Below are 22,538 nucleotides of genomic sequence, written 5' to 3'. Positions count from 1 at the left end.
AATGCTTTCAAGCCTTGGTTAAACCTGCGGGTGCAGAATCCACAGGTATGGGCACTGGCTATAATGCCAGGTAAGTCTGGTGCTGGGCTGTGGCCTGTAAGTAGGAGCTTTGCATGCAGACTTGCCTGAGCGAGGCTGTGAGAGCCCTGGAAGATGCTAACTGTACCCACAGAGGAGCTTGAGTGGTTCCCATAGTCCAGGTTTCCTCAGGAGCCTCTGTGTGGACACACTGCCTCAAAGTCCAAATCACAAGGGACAGAGAGAGCCCAGAGGTTGTGGCAACACCTCTCAGAACCTGGGACCAATGTGTGGATGCCAGGAGCCGTACCATGCCATGCTATCTTGGTGAGATGTCCCTGTGTGACTAACACACACCTTCTCCCAACCAAGTATAGGTCCTGCTGACACTGTCCTGAGCAACTTATGGTCATTTCCCTGCCCTGGTAGCATTTTCTTTCAAATGAGAGTAAGAATCCTACTTTCTGAGGTGCTGGGAACTAAATAGGAGAAAAATTATGAGGTACCCAGCTTAGTACCTGCTTGGTAGATCTGGTTCCCTAGTGGCCTTGAGTTAGCAGGACCCTTCCCTATGGGGCCGAGTCGGTCTCTTGCCTGATCAGTTCACTGTCTGTGATTAGTTTTCTAGAGTTGCTGTGGCATGACTACGAACTGACTTAAACTGGCTTAAAGTCACCAAATTCATTATTTCACTTTGAGGGGGCCAGAAGCATGAGACAAAGGTATCCATCCATAGCGTACTCCCTCCAAAGGCCATGGATCATGTTCATTCTGAGCCTCCCTCCTAGTTCCACATTGCTGCTGACTGTGTCTGACCTTCCTTGACATGTAGATGTGTCCCCCACACCCTGCCATTTCCTCTTCTTCCAACTGCACACCTGTCTCTGTGTCCAAAGGTCCCATCTCATGAGAAAGCTAAGTCACATCAGGTCAGGGCCACCTTATGGCCTCACTTTCCCTCCATTAACTCTGACGACCGTATTTCCAAATGGAGCCACTTCCACAGAGCCTGAGGATTAGGGCTCCAACACACATGTTAGACAGGACACCATTCACTCCCTAATTGCTTTGTGACTGTGTGTAGTTGATCTCCAGTGGCCATGGATTTACTTATGACTTTGGGAATCTCAATGATTCAAAGACAACTTACATCATTTTCTAAGACAACAATGCTCTTCTCAAAATTGCTGCCCCTTTAGTTCCCAGGGGCTGCCCTGCCAGCTCCTCACCTCATAGCATTTATCTGGGCCTCTAGTCAAGCTCTCCCATGAAAAGCAGGAGGATTTGAGGCTGTTCTTTTTCAGCACAACTGGCCTCTGGACACCAGGATGGTATGACAAGCCAGGGGCTTCATCTGTGGGGCAGTCACAGGTAGGAAGGTGGATGGGATTACCGTGGCACCCGGAGTGGTCTTCATGGAGTGAGGGAGTCAAGAAGCCCTGAGGATTCAACCTGCCCCTGGCATCCCTGAGAATGCCCACAGGAAATGGGAGTTACACAGAGACCCCAAGACATTGCCCAGTTGAGCTGGAATGGGGGTAGGGGTAGACCCCTGTGTTCTTTTTAATTCTTTACTGTTCACCCTCCCCTGACTTCTCAGGGCTTTGGGGAGGTGGAATAAGTTATCCCAATCTTAATACCAGTACCTTCCCTGTACTTCAGCTGAAAACTGTTTTCCCATCTGATGCCAGCGCTGTGAATCACCAACCCTGTGAACTGGTCTGGGTGCATCAGGCCAAAATAGAAGCAGTTCAGGGTTCTGAGTTTGAATCCAATTCCAAAAGTCCTAGTGAATCTTGGCACGTCCCCAGCCCCAGTTTCTCAGTGGCCGAGAAGACCTGGTTCCTACCTTCCAAATGTGGGGTGTCTATAAAAAGCTCAAATAAGGCTCTACATCCTATAGGCACTCAGCTCTCTCTGGTCCTTAGTTTCCTCCATGCTACCTGAAGGTAATATAAATGGGTTTGGCCAGCTAGACCTGACTCCCGGGGACAGCATCCAGGGAGTTCAGTGTCTCTATTTACCATCCAAAGAGGCTGCAGCAGGGCTGTTACCTGAGCTTGCCTGTAGCCATTTCTGGCCTGTGAGGAGATGCCCATAGCCTCTACCGCAGAGGGCAGCCATACAGACCACTGTACCTCACACAGTATCTCCAGCCCCAGCTTCTCAGTCCACTGGTTCCTGGGCTCTGAGACTTCAGGACAGTCATGGTGGGAGGAAAGGTTCACTGCCTGTACACAGAACCCTCTTCCTCTGCCATTCTTGTCATAAATGAGACCCAGCCTCACCTGTTCTTGTCTTATCACTGTCTCCCTGCTATCCTGAACCATAAGAGAAGAAAACAAGGAAATAGGGAGTGTGCACCAGGTAGTAAAGAACACATACATGTGAAGCTCAAAACCTGACTCTGCTGGGTGGCCCTGGCCCACTGGCCTCCCGTCTCCAGTTGACTAATGTGTAGATGGACCTTTGACAAGATTACAGGTTGATGTACAGACAACAGTTCATGTGCTTTTCCCAGCCTACTGCTACTTCCTAGCCATGGCTTCAGCCATCTACCATATCCCCATACCCCAGCCTACCAAACCCCAGCCTACCATACCCCAGCCTACCATACCCTAGCCTACCATACCCCAGCCTACCATACACCAGCCTACCATACACCAACCGGCCTACCATACCCCAGGCTAGCATTCCCCAGCCTATCATACCCCAGCCTATCATACACCAACCGGCCTACCATACACCAGCCTACCATACACCAACCAGCCTACCATTCTCCAGCCTATCATTTCCCAGCCTACCATACCCCAACCAGCCTACCATACCCCAGCCCAGCATTCCCCAGCCTACCATACCCCAACCAGCCTACCATACCCCAGCCTAGCATTCCCCAGCCTACCATACCCCAGCCTATCATATACCAACCAGCCTACCATTCTCCAGCCTATCATTCCCCAGCCTACCATACCCCAACCAGCCTACCATACCCCAGCCCAGCATTCCCCAGCCTACCATACCCCAACCAGCCTACCATACCCCAGCCCAGCATTCCCCAGCCTACCATACCCCAGCCTACCATACCCCAGCCTATCATATACCAACCAGCCTACCATACCCCCATACCCTAGCCTACCATACACCAACCAGCCTACCATTCCCCAGCCTATCATACCCCAGCCTATCATACACCAACCAGCCCACCATACACCAGCCAACCATACACCAACCAGCCTACCATACCCCAGCCTACCATACAACAACCAACCTACCATACAACAACCAGCCTACCATACCCCAGCCTACCATACAACAACCAGCCTACCATACACCAGCCTACCATACACCAACCAGCCTACCATACCCCAGCCTAGCATTCCCACCCTACCATACATCAGGCCTTGTCCCTCACTCATCCCCCTGGCATCATGCAAGAACCCTGGCCAGCTGTCCAACCTGAGGACACCATGGAAAGGGGTCACCTAGGTTCTTCCCACCTGCCTTCCCTTCATGTATCTTTGGTGGGGCCTGGCTCTAGAGAGAGGTGAGATGACACAAATACTGACTGTGGAGCCCTTTCGGGGGCCTCACTTCACCCCCTCTGCATCCTGGGCACAACATCCTATACCCCCTGAGATGCTGAGCAGATGGCTTGTACACAAGGGCCTTCCAGAGGAAACAGCACTGGCTTTGAGCTGAAAATGGTTGTTTGGGCTCAAAATCCCATAGTTCACCATGGTGGGCAAATCATAGCAACTGGGGCAAAGGGCAGTTGGTCCCATTGCATGCAGAGTCAAGCAGCAGTATGTAATGACTACTGAAACTCGACTCACTTCCTCTTTTCATTCAGCCCAGGGCCTGAGCCCATGCAATGGAGCCACCTTGAGCTCGGGGTGGGTTTGCCCACCCCAAGAAACTCAGTCTCAAAACTCCCTCACAAACATATGCACAGGGCTGTCTCTAGGTCACTGTCAAGTTGACAATATTAACCATCCCAGCTGCACACTGCCATTCTGATGCTTCTGGCTCTCCATCTCACAACCCCATACCCCCATGCCTCCCACGCCCATTCCCCAGCACTGCTCAGCATCAGTAGGAGAACCAAAAGCAGGCTTGGCATTTCTCTGCTGGCCAAGAGTCATCAAGCTTGCAAGTCTGTTTATGAGAAGGAATCAGGGCTCCTCCACAGCCTCACCCAGTGCTCCAGAGCACATCTTTCTAGCTGTCATAACTCTGGCTTTCTGCACCATGGGGTCACTAGAGGATGGGCAGCCTTGCTTGGAAATATACCTCTTCTGGAAATATACCTCGGATCACTTGCACCCTGTGAAAACCCACCACTCCACCTCCCAGCTCTCCAGACATCCCTCTGCCACAGAGGGACTCAAATGGCATTTCATGCAGGGACTTGTCTACGAGTCAATCTAATGGGCATCTTCTCCAGTTAGATTCCTTCTTCCCAGATGGCCCCAGCTTGCCAAGTCAAGTTAACAAAAGCTAACCAGCACACAGGGATTGAACTTAAGATGCTCATACTTGGCACCAGGCACCCTCCTAGTGGACTGTGAATCCCCAAGGAGGCGTAGAGTAAGCTGTAGGGGTTCGGACATTAGCCTCAAAGAGGTCTGACTTAGAATGTCTGGTCTACTTTCGCCCAGCTGTGTGATCCAGAAGAACGAGTCTAACCTCTCTGAGCACAGGGCCCAGATCTCACTGTCTGAGTAACCACAGTTCTGAAGCTACAGCAGGTGCTTGGTACTTGCTGAGGAAAGGGAGCAGGACGAGGCTGTTGGGGGCTGGTGAAATGGCTCAGCAGGTAAAGGTGCTTGCTGCCAAGCCAGAGGATTGGAGTTCAATCCCTCTATGCCAGTTAGATTTTGTCAACTTGACTTGACACAGCTGGGGCCATCTAGGAAGAAGGGATCTCAGTTGAATGCCCCATCAGACTGACCTGTATGAAAGTCTGTAGAGGCATTTTCTTGATTAATGGTTGGTGTGGGAGAGCCCATCCCACTGTGGGTGGTGCCACCCCTTGGACAGGTGGTTTTGTGTTGTGTAAGAAAGCAGGTTGGACAAACCACAAAGAACAAGCCTGTAAGCAGCACTCCTCCTTGGCCTCTGGTTCAGTTCCTGCCTTCAAGTTGCCTCATGGAATTTATGCCCTGACTCCCCTCCATAATTGACTGTAAAATGTAAGCTTGAATACACCCTTTGCTTCCCAAGTTACTTTTGGTTATGGTATTTATCACAGCAATAGAAAACCAAAATAGAACACCTTGGGGACCCCCATTGTGGAAAGGGAGAATTCACTTCTATATATTGTCCTCTGATGTCCATATGTGCCACACACCTAAATAAATAAATGAGTGATGAATGAATGAATGAATGAATGAATGAATGTAATTTTAGAAAGCTAAAAGGCTATTGGGTAAATTAAATTATGTGTTAAGTCCCACAAGATGTCTCCAGGGAACTAAAAGCACTCTGTTGGGTCATTGTGAGAGAAGAACATGTCATACACATGCACGCTCACACACATACAGAGAGAGAGAGAGAGAGAGAGAGAGAGAGAGAGAGAGAGAGAGAGAGCACCCAAACTGCAGAGTCTAGAATTGCCACAGGGGGCAGCCTTCATCCAGAATCCTATGGTCTCAGCTTCAACCATAATTTTAACTAAGGGTTAGGAAGTTGAGGAAAAATGAGAAATAGAATCATCAGAGCTGAGTTCCTGATACTCAAAATACTTTAAATGGCATTCACACACAACAGGAGGTGACGGCCACCTGGGAACTCATTCACCTGAAAGGGGCTGATTCCTCAGGATGCTGGAAAGTTGGACAAGAAACTCCCTGGGGAACAATGAATGTTTTCTTTTTGTTCTTGATAAACCAGAGTGGCCGGGTGTGTTCTCAGGAAACAAATAAGGAGTGCCCAGGCCAAGAGACGGATGACTGCCAGGCTCTGTTACCGTTTTCCCCCTAAGCCCAGAGAGGCTTCCTGGAGGAGGCATGTCCTGGCTTCTTGACCCAGGCCTGCTCATGGGCTGACCTCCACTAGCCTCTCACAGTCATGTGGTCATCCATCAGAAGCCTCCTCAGGCAGGGCAGCTATAGCCCTCCTGGCCAACCTCCCTCCAGTTCCCAATGCAGCCCTTCACCGACCAGTTGTACAGGCTGTCCTCAAAAGAAAGGAACTTCCAGGTAGCTGGCGTTCAGCCAGGCTGCTGCTGATAGGATCAGGGGGCTGTGGAGGAAGCCCAACCATGTCTATTATCCACACTGTTTTTGGCAGAGTCCTGTATTTTGTCAGGGAATGGAAGAAGTCAGTCCCCAATCTCTGGTGCCTAGCCATGCTCCCCGCCCCTTGCCAGCCTGGCTTCCCCCTCTTGCTGGTCCCTAGACCAGAAAGAGAAGCAGCTAGGTACCAGGGTCACTGCCAGCCTCACCTGATGGGGATTTCCTTACCGGGTATAGCCAAGGGCTATAGACACCTGGATTGCCGGCACTGACACCAAGGGGCCAGAGTGGCAGTTTGTGTTTGGGGACCTGGAGCTCAAAAGGTACTGCAAGCAGAATTCCCCATCATCTCCTGATCAGGTATGAGAGGCTGGGTTTCTGGGACTGCTAGTACACCAGGGAGCCAAGGTCTCTGGGGGAGGCAGTAGGCAGGTGGAAGTGCCCAGTGTTGGGGGAGACAACTGGGAAGTTGGAGCCTTGGACCAGAGGGAAGCTGGAGGGATAGGTAAGCTCAGTGGATGCTAAGAAGAGACCCAGGCTTCCCACAGCCAGCCCTCCAGAAGGCTGCTAAAGTATGTGAGAACAGGCAGAGAGCCAGGCTGCCTCCCGTGCTGACACCCTTCAGCCACTTACAACACTTCTTTCAGGTCTCTGTGCCTCTGATTTCTGCCCTGTAAGCTGGAGAGAGGAAAGCAATAAGTGTCATAAGTCATATAAGTGGCATGAACACTGTGAGACTCAAATGGTATGACAGCTGTGTCTCCTGTGCACAGGTGTGCTCCCACTGTACACGTGGCTTCAGGCACAGAAAAGCTGTTCAGATGCTTGTAAGGCTTCCTGTGCCTTCGTGGGTGACTGCAGAAGAGGCTTGGGGTACGGTTTCGCACCCGGAACCAGTCACACTAGAGACTGAGTCTTCTAGCTAGCATGTCTCAGGTTAGCTCCCTACCACCAATACTATCTGTCTCACGTGCACAATGGGCACTGGGATGGGACTGCTGCGTGGGTGCTTATAAGCACAGGCAGACCATGTGCATGAAGAGCTGGTCCTACTCCTTGAGTGTCAGCTACTTTTGCTACCACCACTACTATCACTCTTGTCACTGCTGGCCCTTGTAACTGTCATTTGGGAAAGGAAAACTAGAAGAGCCAGAGAGCAGACAGCACACAGCCCTGCCCAGTCCCTGTTTCCCTTTCCACCTCTTAGCCTTGTCACCTGTTTCAGGTGACTGTTTGTCCTGCTAAAACACTTGGTATAACCCTTGCAAGAGGTTCAGTCAACCCTTGGAGACAAATCCCTCATGACCTCCTTGTTTCTGAGCAAATCTAACATATCTGATAGTCTAGGGGTGTCATGCAGAGGAAGACGGCATTCCCTCAGAGGCTGGACCTGCAGAACCTAGGATGGGGTTTCACCCTGTCTCCACGGTATCCATGATACCCAAGAACTCTGCAGCCCTCTCCCCAAGGACTCTCAGCCAAAGTTCCTGAGAAATGGGTGTAGATGGGGCATAGCTTATCTGTCTGTGTACCACAGATCACCTGGTATTCCAAAGGAGAGCTGGAGCCCCAAATTATACCAAAATATTCTGGGTTTAGCACAGGACAGGGGCTTCCATAGGGTTCTATAGTTCTGCTTCATAGACAGGTAGGACATAACTTAGCAAGCTTGTCTCTATCTCTCTGGCTTCCCCTAATCGACAGGAACACAAAGCAGGCAGAAAAGGCAAGGAAAGAAGGCTGGGTTTGCTTTAAGGAGAGGGGACCTTAACACTCCTTTCCACACTACCAGCAACAAGAGAATGGTCCCTGGGCTTGAATGCCCCCAGCACCCTGCTAAGGACCTTCTGTGCATATCTCAGTTCACCTCGGCCTCAGCTGATCTGGTAGAAGGCACTATGATGTCCATCTCACACATGAGTAAAGCAGAGGGGGCCTGCTGTTTGCAGCAGGGAGACTATGGGTGTCAAGCTAGTGATATGGGATGATGTTGGAGCTGGGTGGAGGCAATAGGGATTTGGGGATGGGGGGACACTGGCAAACTGGAGATCGCGCAGCATTGGGCTCTTCAGAGGTGTGACATGAATATTTGTGTTCCGTGAGTAAACGTGCTAACCTTTAACCAGCACTTGGTCACTGACTGTGAAGTTAGCATAGGAGCCAGCCCGTTTCTGGTAGCTGGTGCTTTCCCTCTGAAATATCTTAATTGGATTTTTGAATTTTCTATGCAACTGCCACAGCTATGAGGAGCCTAAGAAGCAGAAGAGACAAAATATAAGGGAGTGGAGGGCCCTGGAGCTGCCCAGAACTGGGCATTAGTAGGTAAAAGAAAGCGATTTAGAAGGGGTGAGCAGTGCTGTGGGTGTTAGCATATAGACAACTGTTTCCTTTTGAGATGTTTGCCTTGCTATTGTGGAAAGTGGAGGTGGGGGGCATCGCCTCCATGTCATCTTCATGGCATCTGGGCCAAATTTAACATTGTTCTACTTCAACAACAATAAAGGTGTATGTAGAAATATGCCCTGCAGGGGCTGGCAAGATGGCTCAGTGGTTAAGAGCCCTTGCTGCTCTTCCAGAGGACCAAGGTAGGGTTTCCACAACCCACATGACCTCTAACTCTAGCTCCAGAGGATCCAGTGCCCTCACCTGGCCTCTACAAGCACAACTCACATGCACATCCCCCACACAGGCACACACACACACACACACACACACACACACACACACTTTAAATATAAATTAAATATTTAATGAGGCATTAGGGCTGCCAGTTTGCATCTTCTGCTGGTGTGGCACCTCTTTCCTACAGAGAGGGAAACTGAGGCATGGGCAGAAGGAGCACTTGCTCAGGACTTCAAGCCAGAAGGCTGGTCCTTGCTGTGATGGCTGAGGGAAGAATGGGGCAGGGATCTCCTGATCCACAGCTGCTTCTCATGGTCATCCTGAAACAAATGGCCAAGCACATCGGTTTCCCTCTGCCTCAGCCTCCTGAGCTCCCCAGGGCAGTGGCTTGGAAGCCAATTCTCTGCCTGGCCCCAGACCCACCAGGCATATTCTGGGGATGTGTGTCACCTTCCCCTCCAGTTGGGTTCCATGCAGTTGCGTCCAGGAGCCACTAGAGGTGTCTCTATGTCACTATGTCTGGTGTCGAGTGGCCGGTCTGGGATACACTTGAGTGTCAGATGGGTGGACGAGGAAGGATGCCAACTGACTAGCTGTGAGCACACAGGAGTTCCAGGCTACCAAGAGCTCAGCCACAAAAGCTAGGGATCCAAGGCCACGCCCTGGCTCTGCCGCTCCGCTACTCTGGCCATGCTGCAAGAACAAGTCCCTTTAAACCTCTCTGTGCCTCAGTTTCCCCGCCTTCGGATGGGGTGGGGTGGTACCTGCACCTCTGTTGCTAAGGAGACAGCAAGAGTCGATGGGTGTGTGAGGGAGAGAAGTAATCCAGCTGAGAAGGGGAGGGTGAGCCTTGGGAGTGCCTGCCCCAGAAAAGGGGAGCACTGTTCTTTGGTGTGACATATATTTAAGAGTGACAGGCTGCTGGCATCCACATCCCAATCCTCCTCCCACTTGCTGGTCATGTGACCTCAAGAAGTGAGTTAGCCTGTCTGTGCCCCAGTGTCCCCATCCATGATCCCTATGTGATACCCAGGTGCTGCTCACTTCACAAGGGTCAGGAACCCCATATGGGTCGGTATAGGGTACACAGTGCCTAGTGTTCCTCCTGCTGCTCTTGAATAAGCCTTGTTGGGATGAATGTTTGTTGTGCAAATGGGAAGGGGCACCCACAATCAGAAGAGAGGCCCAGGCAGTATCATCTCTCCACATCCCGTGTCCAGGTAGATGCTCTGCCTGAAGGAAGGCTGGAGTGGACCCGAGAGAATAGCCGTCCATCCCTGTGGCCTCCTCTTACCCCCAGCCAGCTTCCAGGGTAGACAGCCTCAGCATCCTGGGAGAAGCCAGCACTCTGAATTCCTAGGCACGGTCCTCCAATTTTTCAACATTGGCATTTAATTCAATTTTATTTTAAGCTCCAAGCAAAACAAACAAATGTATTTTAAGCTGTTCTTGCAAACGGGCCATTTGTGGTTGCTACTCCAGCCTGGCTCTGCCAATTTGCTTTCTCTCATTTTGTGCCATGGCAGAGAGAAAAGGGGAAACTGAGGTTCGGAGAGAAATGTGTGCACCTCACTGTGTGTGACAGATCAGTGGAGCCAGTAGGAAATGTCTTCACGCCCTCTGCCCATCCTAGGTCACGCAAGCTTCCCCGTAACCAGACCACCTGGGCAAGAAGGAGAGGGTTCAGTGGAATTTTCCCCTTGGTTCAGAGTTCTGAGTTTGATGTCACATCAGCCAGTGACAGGTGCATCAGGTAGGGGGTGCTGGATGGGAAGGCAGGACATCTACCCCTTCCAGAATCCTATCAGGGATTTTAGCACCCCAGCCCTGGTGTGGCAAGTTGGTAACCAGAATCACAGGGGTCCCAATCTCACCATATCCACAGTCAACGCTGGCCAAAGCGGCCTGGCAGGGAGGAACTGTTAATATTGGCTGAGAAGACAGAGGAAGAAGAGCGGAAGTTAGGGAGCCAGTTAATTGACAGGTGGGTCCTAGGCGACCTTCCAGTTGCTTTTCCCCTTTCATTGAAAACTTACCTCTTGGTTCCCATTTAACCTGCTGGCACTTCCATTTTCTCACCTATAAAACAGATACTGAAGTAGTTCTTGCCTCGGGATGAGGATAATATAACACAACATAGGCAGGGATGAAGATGAGGGAACTCACCTCGTGTGATCACCAGCCCCTGCCATTGCACCAGCCCTTTTGAGACTCTCCACACCAACTTTTCTACCCTCCCTTCATGCATGTTTGTAACCTTCCCTTTGAAAGCTTGGCTTCATCTTCCATCTAGGGCACACCTCTCTTGTGTCAAGTCCTGTTCTAGACCTTCCTATATCATGCTTGCACTCAGAGCAAGCCTAGAAAGTCAGCAGCAGCATCCTGGCAGATGAAGAGAAGGAGGGGCTAGGAAGGATCCGGTACATCTGATGATCTCTGGTACCCAAGATGTGACTCTGTTGCTCTCTCTGTGGGAGGCTGCTATATTGTGCTGTTGAGCTGTGAGTTGACCAGCAGGCAGTGTTGGGTTGAGACCTTCTCAGGCTTACTTCTGTTTGGGCTTCACTATGTTTTGCAAGCAAGAGCTGCAGAGCTTAAGTCGGCCACATCTTTTTCTTGGATTGTTTCCAGATTGATCTCCTCCCTGGAGCCGGTAAAGTGCAGTGCTGGCTTCAACAAGGGCTACCACCAAGCAAGGGCCTTATGTCACAATGACCATGAGACAGAAGACATGTAGACATGACAGTCATGAGGTGGCAAGGTATCAGAGAGGACCTCGGGCTAGGGACTTAAGAGATACAGGATAAATTCCATGTCTTTTATGTCCTAGCTGTGTGACCCTGAGCCAACTGCATAACCTCTCTGAGGTTGTTATGATGAGAAGGATAAGCAATTGAGAAATGGTGGCCAGATATGCAAGCATGTGTGAAAACAGGTCCAGGTCCCAGGCTTGGGCAACCTGGATGCAGGCAGGCACAAGGTAGAAACCTAGTAAGGGACACCAGGGAGCAGCTCAACTGAGAAATCGGGAAGAAAGAACTGGTCGGGAAAGCCAACAGAAAATATGTGGCTGGGGACAGGCAAGGCCTCTGAATCTGGAAGGCCTGGCTCACAGCGGCCACCCAGCCTACGGCCACCGAGCTGAGTTTAGCCCCCACATTTCCTGTTCTGCCCATCCCCTAATTCTCATGTTTTGCCCCCAGAAAAGTGTACAAGAACAGGGAGGTCTGCTACCACAGCTCCCAGGTTCAAATCCAGCTAGCCCGCCCTAGCTGGTGTCTTGGGCATGACCCCTCCTCTCTGCCCCTCAGTTTCTTCTTCAATCAATGGGCAGAACAACACTGTCTCCTGTGGGGCTCTGGGAAAGGCAAAATGACAAATGGTCTCTGACACACGGTGAAGATCTGCAAGATGCAGGAGCAAATGCTGGTGTGGCACCAAAGCTGGTTTTCTAGAGCTGGTACCCCAGTGACTTTAGCTCTCGGGTGACAAAGTGCCCACCCTGGAGGTGAGCCACCCTGGCACTGAGGCTTACTTTGGGACCCCACTCCTGTGACCCAGCACTTTCCATTAGATTCCACCTGCCACATTGTATGGACCAGCAAGAACAGGAGCAAGCCGTCTTCAAACTACAGCCCCACCCACCTGGACTCGCTGCCTTGCAGGCTCAGACTGGCCAGGGTCTTGGGCAAACCCTCAACCAGTGTCTGGCTAATGGCTACTAACCCAACATGCAGTGCAGAGCTTACCCTGGGATATTCCTCCTTCGAACTAGAATCAGAGTCCCCCTTTTCATTAGCATGGTGTCATGGGGAATGTCCTCAGCCATCTACAGGGGCTTCCAAAGGTTTATCTGTCATAATGTAGCCTAAATGCCACACTCTAGGCCACCATGCTATGTGTCCTGGGGAGGCTACAGACATATGTAACTTGATCCAATGTGACCCCCCCCAAACTCCCCACAAAGGCCAGCCAAGAGCCCACAGCTACCCCAACCAGGTCTACCTGCAGGGGACTTGCTTCCCACAAGTCGCCAGGTTCTTTGACCTACCTTACTTGGAAAAACTGGGGTCCACTCTTCAATCCAGCCCACACCTTCCTTTGCCACCTGCTCCTACCCGGCTCCACCACCCAGGCCTCTCCCTCTGGGCCCCCAAGCTAATTACAACCTTCTCCAAATCATCACAAGGAAAAGCTAATTAAATCGGGGTCGCCCATCAATTTCCTGGCTAAGGACACAGCCGGCAGCCTGACACCTCCCTTCTTCATTCTGGGATGCCGAAAGTGGCTGGCCTGTAGCTTCCTCTGAGGCTGAGGTTAGGATTTAGCTCCCAGGGCTTAGTTAAAAGGCACAGAAAGACAAGACAGTGTTCAAACTGCTCTTGTACCGTGTCAGGGTACCAATGTAGATGTGAGCCCCAGACATGGGCCTGTGGCTCGATCTGGGTAGTCAAGGAATGTGTGCAAGGAGAGGCAGCGGGTGACGAATTCTAGGGAGGATTGCCCCCACGTTCACAGACCCCGCATCTAGTACCAGTCCTTTTATGCTCACGCAGAATGCTCCCAGCCAGGACTCCACTCTTAAAGAGGCTGCTGATGGCTATCGTGGAGCAGGTGACAAGCACACGGTTGTTGAATGAGCAAGCGTGTACCATGCCTGGCACAGAACTACACAGAACAAAACCCCAGGCAGTAGTAGGGTGGTGGCTCTCTTGCCAGCCTTTGGAACTGGAAGTGATCAAGGCACAGGTGACTCAAAGTCCTCAAACCAATCCTTGAAAAGGCATATGGGATTGTGGGTTTTGGGAGGGACGGCTCCATAGCTAAGAGAACTGGCTGCTCTTCCAGAGGACACAGGTTCCATTCCCAGCACTCATGACAGCAGCACCCACGCTGTAACTAGATTTTTTTCAGGGGATCTAACACCCTCTTCTGGCCTCCACAGACACTTGCAGTGCATAGGGGGCATAGATGCAGGCAAACACGTGTACCCATGAAATAAATAAAGCTAAAAAGAAGTTTTAAAGAAAAAGAAAAGAACTGGTTGGTATGAGAGTAAGCAGAGTTTGAAATGGAACAAGGGATTAAGCCCCCACCACCACCACTGTCATCATGGTCCCATCCACTGTCACCCACCTACAGAGACTACATACATAATGCCCTTTCCTGGGCCTCTATTCCCTTTGTAAAGGTGCTTGCCCTATGTGCCCCGTCTGTGACTTGTACCCTGCTCTGCCTGCAGGTATCAGCCACAGGCCTGGGAACTTCCTTGAGGGGTCTAAGCATGAGGAGTCAGAACCTTCTCTCTGAGGATAGTGATAACAAGAATGTCATTGTGTTATACAGACAAGTGCCTCCTCCTCCAGGAAGCCCATCTGAAAATGAGAACTAATGTGCCCAGCAGGCTGGGTTCATGAGTAGCCACCTATTCCCATCTACTCCCACCCCTGCCACTCTACTAGAGATGGTGAGTGATCCTCAGGCCAGGAAATGAATAAGAGACGTCCACTTGCATGAGGATCTATGGTCTATGCACTATGTTTAGTCCAGGACCCAGGAGAATCAATCGACTCTAGAGTTAGGTGCTACGTGGCCTCCGGCAAGCTGTTTAAACCTTTCTGTGCTTCAGTTTTCTCCATCGCCTGGTGGGTCATTTGCAAGAGCCAGATGAACTTGCTCAGGCCAAGTCCTTAGAACCAGGACCCATGAACACTTGGTGATCCCAAACCTTAACCTTTGCAATTTGATAAGGGCGTCGCTTGTCCGTGCCACCCCTGTGACATCCCTACCCTACTCCTATCCCCAAAGAGGAGGGTCTAACAACACCTTCAGGAAAGAGTGGATCAGGGCAGGGAGGCATGATGGGAAGAGGTCCTTGACTGGGTGTGATGGTGCACACCTGTGAGCCCAGCACTTGGAAGACAGCAGGAGGGGCATGAATTCAGGGTCATCCTGGGCTATACAGCAAGACCCTGTCTGAGAGGGGCAGGTTCCTAAACAGGGCTGGGCCTCCCTCTGAGGCATAAGTGGTATGGGGAGGTGCTATAAATATGAGAGGCGAGGGGCTTTCTAACTAGGCCAAGAATGTGTGTTAGTCATTGAGGTCAGGACGCTGGGGTGGTGCTTAGTTAGAAAAGCCTTATAGGGAGCTGCTATCCCTGAGTGCAGAGATAGCCAAGACCTGAAGCTAGGGAGGAAGACTATGCCGGGTGACCCCATACTGCCCTCACTCCCAGAGTCACCACACACACACACACACACACACACACACACACACACACACTCATACATACACACACACACACACACACACTCATACATACACACACACACACACACACACACACACAGCCTTTAGGTGACCCTACTGCTCTTTCTAGCCTCTGAAAATCTCTCCACAGCCTAAATCAGTTCCAAGAAGCCCACCCTCCAGCCGGGGTCTCAGCCAAGTTTCCCAAGGGATGGACAGCATGTTGTTCCATCGGTCTGCTTACTATACCATGCTAGGCAAGATCCATGCTCAGATCTCGGAGATCTGAGAAGGGAGGGCCCTGGGACCCCCAAGGCTGCTGAAGCCACAGTGGAAAGTGTGGCTAGTGGTAGGGACCTCGTGGAACCTACACACACCCTCCCCACATACTTCAGATAGATTCTATTATGACTTATAACACCTAAGACATCCATCTGTCGTGTAAACATTTCCCAGCACAGATGCACTTCTTAAGCTATTCCCAATTGTGTTTGGTGGGATCTGAGGTATGGGGATCCAAGGACACAGAAGGCCAGCCACACTCAGATTTCTGTCACTATAACAAAATGTTTCCTGCAATCGCCTTATGAGGTAGCCATGAACGGGGCTCATGGGTTTGGAGGTTTCAACCCATGATGGAGTGCCTGTGGTGAGGTGGCACATCTCAGTGAAAACCCGTGATGGCTAAATAAAACCTTTACTTCACTGCCAGTCAACCAAAGAAAGTGGGTAGGGGCACATCCCCCCCAAGGGCAAGCCCTGAAGGACCTCCCACAAGCCCCTACCACCTGAGTCAATGGTTCTCAACCTGTGAGTCAAGACCCTTCTGTGGATCTAATGACCTTTCCACATGAGTTGCCTAAAATCGTGGGAAAACACAGATGTTTTCATTATGATTCATAACAGTAGCAAAATTATAGTTATGAAGTAACTGCAAAAATAATTTTATGGTTGGGGTCACCACAGCATGAGAAACTATATTAAAGGGTCACAGCCTTAGGAAGGTTGAGAACCACTGTGCTAAGTGGTCTGTCATCATCTAGTACCAGTACCCTGGAAACCAAGGATTGGGGGGGACATAAATTGTCACAAGACTAATTCCCCGTAGGCTGTAAAGATGTTTAGAGATTCTGCTGTGGAATGGCACCCTCTCTAGGTGCCTTCTGTGAATGCTACCCCAGCTCCACACACCTTCCTTCTATACCTGCCGCTGGTCATGCCTCCCCCTCTTCCAGTGTGTATGACCACATAACATTATCATCCACTGCGGGCCTTGTTTATTGGTGGATTTGGTCTTGGTTTTTTATGCTGCCAATCAGCCAAAGAAAGCTGGGGATAGAACCTGGGGCCCTGGCCATGACAGTGACCATCCCCTCAGCCCCCATCCAACTACCACATCACAAAGCAAGTCTTGGAGCCTTGGAGCCACAAATAGACTACTGAGGATACCTGGTCTTTCCTCTGGAGCACCCATGTCTATCAGTGTGCATCAATCTTCCTTCCCCTGCCACTCTTGAGGACGCCATGTGTTCACTCTACCTGATGCCCTCTGAGCTGTCACCAGCGCTCTGCAGATAGTGCCTCGGAGTGGCAGCCTCATCCACACTGCTGTCATTACCAGTGTCTGAAGGACACTCAGAGTGTAAGCCCCAGGGGTGCAGGCCAGGCTTCTCCCTAGCCTCTCTCAACTCCTCCATGGCCATGGTCACAGCCAGGGTGAGGAAAGCCAAGGCTCTGGGGCATATCAAGAAGATGGGTTTGGCTTCATGGAAGGAGATTCAGTCTTAACCCCTGTAGCCACCTTGGGTAGGCGGAGTAGTCGTGCCCTTTGTAAATTGCTATTTTTAGCAGAGCAGGCAAGGAGTGAGAGCCCTGCATGGGAGCTGACTGTAAATGACATTCCCGTGGTGGTGGTGGTGGTGGTGGTGGTGGTGGTGGTGGTGGTGGTGGTGGTGGTGGTGTGTGTGTGTATGTGTGTGTCTGTGTGTGTGTGTGTGTGTGTGTGTGTGTGTGGTGTGTGGCGTGTATGTGTATGTGTTTTCCCAAAACGCATCTTAAATTATCTGTAGACTACAGCCTTGCCCTTCAGAGTAGCCCAGCAGCTCTTCAGTGTGCTCTCCACCCCAAACCCAGCCGCAGATGTCTCAAGATCTCTGTGCAGCTCCACAAAATAGGACTCCTTGCCCCCATTTTAAATGTCTTTATTACAACACATTTATTTATTCATTTATTTATTTATTTATTTATTTATTTATTTATTTATTTATTATTTATCATTTCTTGAGGGGGGCAAGGACAACCTGCAGGAGTTGGCTCCTTCCTTCCACCATGTGGCTCCCAGGAGTTGAACTCAGTTCATTATGTTTATCACCAAATGCCTTTACCACTCAACCATCTTGCAAGCCCCTCCCCTCCATTTTACAGAAGGTAAAACAGGGAAAGACAGTGGTCTACAGCCAAGGCACAGAACTCATGGTGCCACCTTGCCTTACAGAGAACACCATCTCCCTGTTACACCTTGCTCCAAGAGGCAGCTACGGCCAATGCCAGAGAGGAAGGCTCTGGATTAGAACCCACTCCAGGGCCAGAAGGCTTGTGAACCATAGGAAAGGGAACAAGGCATGGAGAGACCAAGACGATGGGTATCTCATGTTGTGGGGACACTGGGGAATTTAAATAAGGGACCCTCAGTGCTCTAGAAGCAAGAGGAAAAGGCAGAGGCTTTGGGCTCAGGGACAAATCGGGGAATGTGGAGAGAAGAGAAAGAGAGAGGCCTTCACTGGCTAACTTAGGGCAGTCCTTCACCAGTGTCACCTGAAAGTCTTGGATGGAGTGTCAACCATCAAGAAGCAAGGCAGGAGGTCCCCCAGCTGCTATCAAAGCCCAAAGCTGGAGTAAATGGAAGGAACCAGTCGAGAATATGGAGGCCAAGCCCAGTTGCCACACGCCACTGGTACCTAGGTGTCACCTTTGTGGGCCTTGCTCCCCACCTGAACAGGGTCTAAGCTCTCGTGAAGTCACAGGCAGGTACTACTGGCTCTCGGGAACTGTACAAGCAACTCCGGGGTCCCACTGGGCAAGACTGCCTCTAAGTCCTGCCATGCAGCACGGGACCTGTGTGTCCCAGAGAAGGCTGTGCATGCCATATCTAGCAGGGACAATATTCTAGTTCTAGTCTCAGTTCATTCCCAGGATAGACTCTAAGACGGATGTTCCTTCGCACAACTGATAAAGAAATGGGGCTCAGACAGGTAGAGTGACTTGCCCAGCACCATAGAGCCAATGCATGGCAGAGTCCAGATTTGAGCTGAGCTCTGCACACACCAATGCTGTTTCTCTAGAGTGAACCTGTATGGCCTCCAGCCAGCACTGTTCTGGGAATCGAGTTGGGGCTAGATGCTTCTTGGGGGATGACATATGGGTTCTTCTGTGGGGCAGCTGAGAGCTCCCATCAAGCCATGGAAGAGATAGTTCCCAGCTCTAGGTAGTCTCTGTGTGCTTAAAGTGCCGTAGGAGAGGGAAGAGAGAAACTCTCCCTACTCCTGGACAGAGGCACCCTCAGCACCTCCTCTGGAATTCCAGACTCCCTCCTTTCCTTCTTTGTTACCTAGTCATTTATAAGCCCTACTTCCAGAAGACAATGCCCGTACCATTAGGCATACAGTAGGTACTTAATTGATGCTGAAACACAAAGCCAGTGTTAACTTTGGGTTAGATCTCATTTGGTTTGAAATCAAAGACCAGCTGCCACATGAATCCAAGATGTTTCTTTGGCAGAGTGGAGATGGAGACATGAGATGAATTTTTCTGAGTACCTATTATATACCATATGTATACACATGGCTCACTCATGCCTCCTGGGCTGCCTGCTGATGGTGACAGCAGCCTGCACTCAAACAGGCTGTCCTGCCCTTACCTCACTGGTGCAGATCTTCTTGGAGAGCAATGGTTAGTAAAGATGAGCTTCAAGCAAGGTGGCCTTATGGGATGCTTGGGTTCCCTCATAGAGTAGACCCTATACCCCTATCCTTAGCTTTGATGTGACTCAAGGGAAGTAGCCCCTGCTTGGCCTCAGACTCCCAGACTGTAAGAGGGAAAGACTGGGTCAAGGGGGGAGCAGAACAGTGTGTCCATGTGAACCAGCTCTACACAGTTCTCACAAGGAATTCCCAGCCAGCTCTAGGGAAGGCATATGAGACCTGGTAGAGACAAAGAAACCAGTGAGGCTCCATCAGTATCACCCAGCTCAGCTCTTGTGAGCAACCAGTGCAGAAGACCCAGCTCTGGTCCTCCTCCTGCCTCTCTGTTCCTCTCTGCTCCCCAAGGCCACTTGCAGAACATCTGAAGGAGCCAAACCTCTCCTAGATCTATAGTATGGAGAAGTGTGGGACTCCTCACTCAGCCCACATCTAACTATGCTGGGCAGACTTGAATGCCCTGATCTCCATGAGCCCCTATCTGACCATCTGCATAATGGAGTTTCCTCACATTTCCTTGAAGGGCCCAGGGGGGAAGGTTTTAGGAGAACCAGGATGAAGTGATGCTTCTAACCAGGTCAACTCTCAGTTAGACTAAGCAACTGTCCTGGCTTCCTTGAGGCTGGTGTCAGCAGGGCCACCATGGGAGCCAGTCCAAACTGCACTGGGGGACATTGTACCTAGACTAGAGAGTCCTACTCACAGCTCACTTCCCACATATTCATGTCTCCTACAGTCTCCCCACCTCCACACTCTGGGCACGGCCATTAGTGTTTCTACTGTTGTCCACAGGCCCCTTTGGCTCACTGAGAAGCTAGCAGGGTTGGCTACTAGATATGAAGTGGTTGCTGAGGAGACAGTGGGTTATCCACAGCAGCACAGACCCCAGCCTCATTTTCCTTTGGTAGCCTTTCTCTGGTTCCCATTCCCAGGATAAGGATGGGCACCTGAAGAGCAGTCACAAGGCTGTCCCATACCATTGCTCTGCCCTCCAGTCCTTCAGCCTTCCTTTCCCATGCCTCAGAGTCACATGGTGCTTTCCAGCCACAGGACCTTTGCACTGGCTGCTCCAGTTGCCTGGAACACCCAGCCCCTGATCCCACATCTTATGCTTAGTCATAGCCCTGCAGGGAAGCCACTGAGTCCTTCTGCCCTCCCCCCAGAGGTCGGATGCTGTGTCAACAATCTATGCCCTGTCTCACTCTCCTGCATCCTGGTGCCCTCCACACCCAAGGAATTCCCAGCATCTGGGAAGCAGATGTGGTGGATACTGAGTCTGTGAGCAAATGGAGAAGTGGGAACTCTGTGGAACTCTACTTCTCATTTGGAAAGAAAGCTGGGACCAGAGAGGTGGAGGGCTTATCCAGAGCCACACAATCAGTCCTCCAGGAGCTCTGGGCCAGGTCAGCTCCAGCCCTGTTCTCTTAGTGCCCATATAAGCTCCCTGGTCATCCAAGGGTACCATGGAGACCTGAAGGATAAAGGGTCCCCTGAAAGTCCACAGAAGGTCTGAACAGCAGGGAAGGGCTGCCCCCTGGGGAAGAGTGAGCCACCCAGCCATAGGATGGGAGCCCAGAAGGATCTAATTTCTGGTTCTGGTCCCATCTATAGAATCCTGGGCTTAGGGTCCCCACACTCACTCCACCCTGTTCCTCCATCAATAAAATAAAGCAGTGTAGAGATAAACTGGGGCAGTGGCAGCGGCGGCGGCGGCTGCTGCTGCTGCTGCTGCTATGTGTGTGTGTGTGTGTGTGTGTGTGTGTGTGTGTGTGTGTGTGTGTGTGCGTGTGCACACATAGGTATGTTCCCAGAAGTGTGTGTAGAAGCATGTGTGTTAGCACTCAGAAAGCACCAGAGAGAGGTTACTATGCAACCACCATTTGACACAGACACCCCATCCACCCTAATTTCTTACCCATGGGTCTCCAACACTCAGCAGCCAGTTCCATCCATCTCACCTGTTACCATTCTGCCTCAGGTAACCCCAGTTTCTTCCATGTCCCACACCCTCCACCGTTGAAGAGAGCAGAGAGGTCCCAGACAAGGAAGGCTGTAGTCCAATCTGCCACAGTGTGCCACACAGCTGGGCAAGCCACACACCACCTCTGGGTTTGTTCCTCGGCTCTAGGTTGACAATCCCAAACGTTCCTGCCACAGTGATGAGCACTAATGATAACTGGTGTGTTGCAATCCCACAGGGAAGGGCCTGACACATGACCAGTTCCCTTCCTCCTCCTCCTCCTCCTGCCGTCCAAGGTTCATCACACCCATCCTGTCTGTTCCCACCTTCCCACTCTCTATCTTCAGGAAGCCAACCCTTCCGGAGGACCGAAGTCCGGTGGACTTCACTTGAGTAACCAGCACAGAGCCTTTTATTTGGTGAGAACTGACGTCCTCATTGACTGAACCACCCAAAGAACTGACTATAATCTGTGGCTGATGGGACTTTTAGAGACAAGAGCTCAAGCTTCCTGACCCCATTAAGGCATCTCTAAAAAGGGGCCCCTGAGTGCCCTTAGGGGTTTCCCTCTATCCTTTCCAAACTTGGCACGCAGAGGGAACCCCATTCATTGGCAAGTTTCCTACACTAGAGCCCCAGTTCAAAGAACATTTCCAGAGTCACCAAGAAAGGCAAACATCTGTCAGACCTTTTTCCAGGGATTGCGTTTTTTAGTCAACAAACTCTCACTCACTAATTCAATCAATAACCGTTGAGGCTTTGTGTCTATTATCACGATTGCCGTGGGCAAATGAGACCCAGTTTCCTGTCCCCAGGAGTACATTAGGATGATGAACCCATGAACATAGGAAGGCCAGCTAACGGAGAGAAATGCAGGGAGTACTCTTGCAAGAGGGGCCGTTGGAGAGGACTCCTGAGGGATGAGTAGGAGTTGTCCAGGCAGGGGGTGGGAAGGATGTGTTTGGGGAGCAAAGAGGCTGGGTGTGGAGCCAGAGAGTAAGGGGAGTTAGAACAGGGGTGCAGGGGTGCAGGGGTGCAGGGGGTGGGTGGGTAGACAGGAGACTAGACCAGGCAGAGACCAAGAACATCAAGGTCATAGGTCAAGGGAATGGCTGGGAAGTGGCTGTGCGCAGTGACAAGGTGGGGCCAGCCTGGCCTGAGATGCTTCATCCATGGGGGGCCTCCATCCCAGCTCTACAGTAGTCCCTCCTGTGTGGCCTCCTTGGCTCCATTGCTTTGTGAGCTCAAAGCCCAGTAAGGTCTCAGCTCTGCCCGCCCCCAAAAGTCAGGCAAGTCAAAGGCACCTTGGTGAGCTCCCCAGGCTGGGTTCACCTGGGCTGTGCTTTTTGGGTCCCAGTGTCCCCAGTCTCTGTGGCTTTGACTCATTACTCCAGCTCACTCTGCCTTGGTTTTCTTATCTGTAAAATAGGGCTATGGCAAGGACCCACCTCCCAGGGTTTCACAGTGTCTAGGTG

General features: G+C 51.2%; 1 protein-coding gene and 1 long non-coding RNA gene across 9 annotated transcripts in view; one reads left to right on the top strand and one right to left on the bottom strand.

The window, feature by feature from the left end:
- Atp2b2 (ATPase plasma membrane Ca2+ transporting 2) overlaps positions 1 to 22,538 on the top strand; it is a 313,447-nt gene that overhangs the window by 130,739 nt on the left and 160,170 nt on the right.
- LOC120102365 (uncharacterized) lies at positions 9,089 to 21,281 on the bottom strand. Its single transcript, XR_005503824.2, has 4 exons — positions 11,043 to 21,281; positions 10,913 to 10,955; positions 10,751 to 10,808; positions 9,089 to 10,539 (listed from the first exon to the last, which is right to left on the bottom strand). It is a non-coding gene; the product is annotated as an uncharacterized LOC120102365 (long non-coding RNA).

The sequence above is a fragment of the Rattus norvegicus genome, chromosome 4 (genome assembly GCF_036323735.1).
Source record: "Rattus norvegicus strain BN/NHsdMcwi chromosome 4, GRCr8, whole genome shotgun sequence".
In the NCBI taxonomy this organism is placed as follows: domain Eukaryota; kingdom Metazoa; phylum Chordata; class Mammalia; order Rodentia; family Muridae; genus Rattus; species Rattus norvegicus.
The sequence above is the reverse complement of the archived record's forward strand: the minus strand, read 5'-3'. Positions and strand labels throughout refer to the sequence as shown.